The following is a 6,231-nucleotide window of genomic DNA, read 5'->3' as shown; positions in this document are numbered from 1 at the left end:
TGAGTATAAAGTTAATGCTAAAGAACTGTTTCCATAACGTAGGTGAAAACATTTTTGGTTGCTTTGTTAAGTTGCCAAGCTTTTGACCATTTTGAAATATTTACTAAGGTATTGATAAGGTGTATGTTGTTTTGACCATTGCTTGCTTGATATAACTTACTTTCATCAGCAGTTTATGATCTAAGGTTAAGTGAAAAAATAATGCATTTAACAATGATACTTTTTCCTAAATACTATTTGTTTCTAATTTTATGCAATACATGTTTTAGCACGAAGGAATTTTCTCTAACGTATACACCGTTAATCATGTATAATTAGGCAAATAAAAATCAAACGAATTTATTTATAAAGCGTAAGTTTGATTTCATGAGCAATATTCGTGTTTTTTTGCATAAACTCGTTCTTTTCAACCTTAGTAAAAATTGTTCGAAAAGAAAATAATATAAAACTTATAGGGTAAACATCTTATTAAAAAAAAAAAAAAATACACACAAAAAAAAACCATTGCAAAATAATTTTTTACAATAGTATAAAAAACAGAAATTAAAAATAGCACTTGCATTTACAGTTTGTTTTGAATAAAACTTAAAGCAATTTTTATAAAATGTATAAATAAAATTTCATAGTATATACGGTAGAGTGGGGCTAGCTGAGCAATTTTTACAAAATCTAACAGATCTCATGAACGGTGTGTAAGATTTACATATTTTTTTCAATATTTAAAAAATAATTTACCTGTTAAAAATTTGTTTAGAAAAAAGTACTGTTTTTGATTTTTTGGGGAAGATATTGCCTAAAGCTCGCGGAGCTGCTCAACCTACCCTTAGCGGGGTAGGTTGAGCAATAATGTGTGGTAGTTGAGCAATCAACAAGTAAATGAATATGCATGATACGAAATTCGTTAAATTACTTCTTATCCAAGTTGCTTTTAATTTTCGATAGTTCAGTTTTCTTTATTTTTTTTTGAATCTGCTCAACTTACCCCTACTAGTCAAGGTGTCACATTAGTTAGGTTTTAAAGAGTACAATAAGATTTAGGAAAAAACGGTTAATTTTAATCGAAAGTCCGATAAATTGGTTAAATAATGATTACTTAAGAAATGTCAGATAAAAAAGTTTATAAGTATCAAAGTGAAAAGTAAAAAAACTTTTTTTTTACTTTTTTAGTACAAAATTGAAAAAATGCTCGTGTATACTTAACTGCTTTGCAACAATCTTTTGTTGCGCATTGTCTTAACATTTTAATTCCGTAACTTTTATTCATTAGGTGTATTGTCAGGTGGTACTTAGTTTTAAGAGATTTTAAAAGCCTTACTTACGCTTATGCACAACTGGCCCCGCTCAACTAGACCCTACGTATAAAAGATTTTTTAGTAATAATAATAAAAATAAAATTAAAGATTTATTTAAGATCAAACAAAGTTAAAAGCTGTAGTCAAGTTAAAGTCATTTTATTGCTTAGGGGTCATCTATAAATGATGACAGTGTATTTTCTCAATTTTTCAACTAACCCTCCACCCTTTGTCAAACTGTCAAATTTTGACCAACCCCCCGTTATATATGATGTCAGTTTTTGTGTACTCCCCCCTAAAAAACAATAAAAATGCTAAATAACCATTGATTTTTTTTCTGACTAAATTATACATTTATATAATAGTAGATCTCACCAAATTATATTGTATAATAGTTGATATCTCATAATATAATCAACTAAGCAAATAGTAATAAAATCTTTCCATGGGTTGTTGAAGTGATCATCGATTGAAACAATAGGTAGTGAATGCTCTCCGTGCTCAAAAAGGATATCGTATGCTTAAGGTACAATCAAATTTGTTGCGTCAACTTCATTTTCATCTAACCATTCAGCAGTTTCCGAACTCTTCTGCAAGTCGATGACTGCTAAAAATTCTGTCTGACGCTTGGCAGCGATGCGAAAAGCTTGGACCCTTTTGATTAGAGGGAGTGTTATAGCAGAAAAATGGATAGAAGCGTGCTTTTTCAACATAGCTCGAGAGGAAAAGTAGATATTGCACTTACAGATTCTATCAGCTAGGCTAGACTGAATTGATGGACAAAAGTCCTTTGGCAGTACGAGGAAGAATACTTTCAATGTTTGATGCGATGAGCATAAAGACGGATAATGGAAACAATTCTTTTGCTTCTTCTGAGACATCTACTGCTTTGAGCCCGTCTCTTGTTTGGTTGATAGGGACAGGCGGCGGAAGAAATCTTGCTCTAATTAGAGAAAAGTAAGAGCTTCTAATAGTCCGACAACAAGAACGATTTTCACATTTCACAATTTGAGTAAAATATTGACTTGTACGAAGATGATCGGCAATCCAACGTTGATCTTGTAGTAAAAGACTCCTTGACTCTAGCTCTGATTTGTCTGGATTAATATACTCTGCAATGGTTGGATAACCCTCAATTTGTAGATCAAACCAAATATCAGCCAAAGCCTGTCCAGCAAAACCAAAGTTCTGTTTTTCTAAATTTTCATCTATTGTCCTGCCTGATTTGAAAAGATATGTTGGTTATTATAGGTTAAAAAATATACTAAAACTTTTACAAATTAACTTTTGTCAATGTAATTACCTTGAGAAACAAGATGAGTTCCGTAATGTTCGTGCGGAAGAAACACCCCAGATAATTCTTTACTTAGAGGTGCCATTCGTTGCTCAGCTCTGTTGAATGCACTGCGGCCTGGAGCGTTCGTCATGATGAAAAAAGCGTCAAGGTTATTCTTCAAGAAATGGTGAATCCCGATTTTAATTACTTTCTGGTATCTGGAATTTTCATTGGGTCCTCCATCAACGCTAAACACAACGATAGGCTTAACCATATTAGTTTGTCAATTTCTTTGATATCCAAGAGCCGCTGAAAGTCTAATCCATCAGCGAAGGCGGTCGAGGATGCGTGTTTTCCTAATCGAACAGCAATGTAGTTAGGTCTAGAATAAGTAACGGCATCTGTTTTTCCGAGACCATCTTTTTTGATCGTATACAGATGGTATAAGCTCGTGTTTAGCAGCCACGACCCAGTCGTGGTCCGGGAGAGTTACCCGGTACTCCAAATGCATCAACAACGGCGCCTGGTTTTTGGCTGCTGTGATTCCAATTGGCACTCTAGCCTTGTTGTCTTGGCTAATAAAACACACTTCATCTGGCTTTAAAATAGAAAAACTTCTTTTACATATTTTATAATTGAACTGCAAAAGAGTCCGTCAACATGTTTTAAATGAGATTCATTCTGAGGACTGATCAATCTAACAGCGACTGTTTTGACGTGCCTTTAGCCTTCTAATATTTCGTAACTTCTCGGAAGTAGACGAGTATAGAGGGCGCTCTTGCTGATTGCAAATCCATTTTTGTTCATTCGGATTTCAATTCGTCGAGAGTTTTAATGTTCTAAATAATAAAGAAATATATTTGGATATAATTAACTTTTTTACAGAAAACGGGATTAATTTCGTAAATTATATTCAAATCAAATCTTGAAATTAGTTGTTAACGTTTCAAGGGTATTTACAATAGTGCAAGTACTAGTTAAGAGTAAAATTCTAACTTTAGGTTTGGACTATTGTAATTGTAATGAAAACAATAACAGTAATAATAATTATTGTTATTGTATTAGCTTAATTTAGAAACAATAACAATAATTGTGATTTACAACTATTGTAATTCTGTAATACAATAACAATAAATATTGTATTGCAATTCATCTTTATAAAACAATATCTGAAAAAAAAATGTATTGTAATGACCCATTACAATAACAATAAATATTGTACTGTAATTCGTCTTTGTAATACAATAACAATATATTGTGATTGTGATAAAAAAAATTATTTTAATGTCAAAATTTAAAAAATGTTTTAATAGTCCAGTTGCCAACTATATACCCTTGTACCCTTGAAATAGTGTACAACTAATATTTAATGATTGATTCTATTTTACTGAAACATAATGGGAGGAGGAAAGGGTGCCAGAATGGTAAATTGGGCAACCTTAAATATTGAAAATCAAAGTTAACGGGATCAAAAAAAAGGAAACCACCATTTTTCTGCAAATGAAAGGGATTCGGCAGACCTAAGACAGCGATTCAACATAAAATACATCCTGAGAAAGGTAAAATAAATAATAAAAATGAAGTGAATAGGTTTCTTTAAGTTTAAAAATTACAGAATATTTTACAGTAATAAACTACAGAATGCTCATCAAATTAATATCAAGATAGGTGATGCGAAATCTTAATATGTATAAGATAAAATTTGCAATATATTGCAAATCCGTAAATAAAAAATACCAAAAATAATAGTAAGTTCGTCAGAGATGAATATAAATACGTTAAAATACGTTAGCTTTACTACTTTAATGTTAAGTAATACACTACAATAGTTATTGCAATTGTTTTCATCAAAACAATACAATAGTTATTGTAATTTTATTTCATTAAAACAATACAATACAATATTTCTCGAAATTTATTGTATTGTTAGAAAAAAAACAATACAATACTTATTGCAATTGTTTTTCATCACAGCAATACAAACCATAGTTAATTTTTTTTATTGTTTCTGTAATATTACAATACAATATTATTGTATTGTTATGTGTAATTGTATTTAATTTTTACAATTACAATTACAATAGTCCTAACCCTACTATGGACTTCTTTCTGTATATTAGCCTTTTTTTTATCGGGATGAGCATTTCCATACAAAACCATCAATAAGTTAAGTAATGCGGTTTTATCCATATTTTAATTTATTGATTTATTAGTATTGTTTACATCACAATCAGAATAATGATTTTGCTTATTGTTAGCACAAGCTTTTTAAAAGAGTTTCTTCAACCCGCTAGGGATAAATTAGCGTTTCGAATTTTCAATAGACTTTATGTGCTTGCTTTGCATCACGTTTTACAATCAACTAGAGAGCAATTAAAGTTTCGTATTTGAAATAACGACAATTTAATTTCAAAAAATGACAAATTTATAAGTTTATTTTTATGAGTTTACTTTGAACCACATTTTATAAACCGGTAGGGAGCGAATAACGATTGTAAATTTTATATACAAAGAGTTAATATTTCATAAACATAATTTGATTCGCAGTCAAATGGTAATATATTAATAAAACGATAATAATTTTTATTTTACGTTAGTAGTTGTTATTTATTTAATGTCTCTGGGAAACTTATTACATTAATTTATAATATTATATTATAAATAATTTAATAAAATATAATATCAAGTTCCTCGCATTTAATATTAATTTCCCCACAAACGAAACATTTCTATACCATTTAGTAGATATAAATACCGTTAAAATCTGCTCATTAAAACTAAAAAAATAATTTAAATTGACATCATTTTGGCCTCAATACCCCCCTCCCCATTGTCAATTAGTGTCAAACTTTTCAGCACTCCTTCCTCCTCTTTATTTACTGACATCATTTATGGGTGACCTCTCACAATCTTTTTTATTATTAAATAATTCAAAAAATTTGTACCAATACTAATATAAAACAACTATTGAACTAAAAATTTAAAACCTACCATTGTTGTACAAATTTAGTATCCTTCTACATCTAGCATAAACACAATGGTTTTGGAAAACCACCATAAACAATATGTTTACTTTGTTCATATTTCAAGTAAGGTTGAATAACTTACAATTAAATAACACAAGGTTCGCATGCAAGAACACTCAAAATATCGCCTATTTATGCAACTTTCAAAATCGTATAACTTGGATTGGAAAATAAAAAAAATATTAAATAAATAGGATTAGGAAGTCGTTTGAATAACTTCCATAAAACAAAAATAAACTTGAAATTTTAAAACCCTTTTTTTTTAATAAATTTTAAATCTTGAAGTTTTAAATTAATCCTAATGAAAATGGTAATCAAATGTTGAGGGTGCTAATGTACTTTAGACTATTTATACGACGGAGACAAGCAAGTAGCAACTATTCTATTTTTCCAAAGAATTTTTCCATAATAGTTTAATTACCGATTAAATATTTGGTTTTATATGACCTTCATTTTAAGAAGTAATGTATTTATTTTTATTGGCTATGAGAATTTTTGAGAATATTGGCGTAAAAATTTTTAATTCACATTGTTTTTTAAATTAAGTGAGTTGAGCTATAAAAAAACGGAGTTAAAAAAACGGAGCTAAAAAAAATGGAGCTAAAAAAAAGCAGAGCTAAAAAAAAACGTTGAGCTA

This window comes from Hydra vulgaris, chromosome 13 (assembly GCF_038396675.1).
Source record: "Hydra vulgaris chromosome 13, alternate assembly HydraT2T_AEP".
NCBI classification, from domain to species: Eukaryota; Metazoa; Cnidaria; class Hydrozoa; order Anthoathecata; family Hydridae; genus Hydra; species Hydra vulgaris.
The sequence above is the reverse complement of the archived record's forward strand: the minus strand, read 5'-3'. Positions refer to the sequence as shown.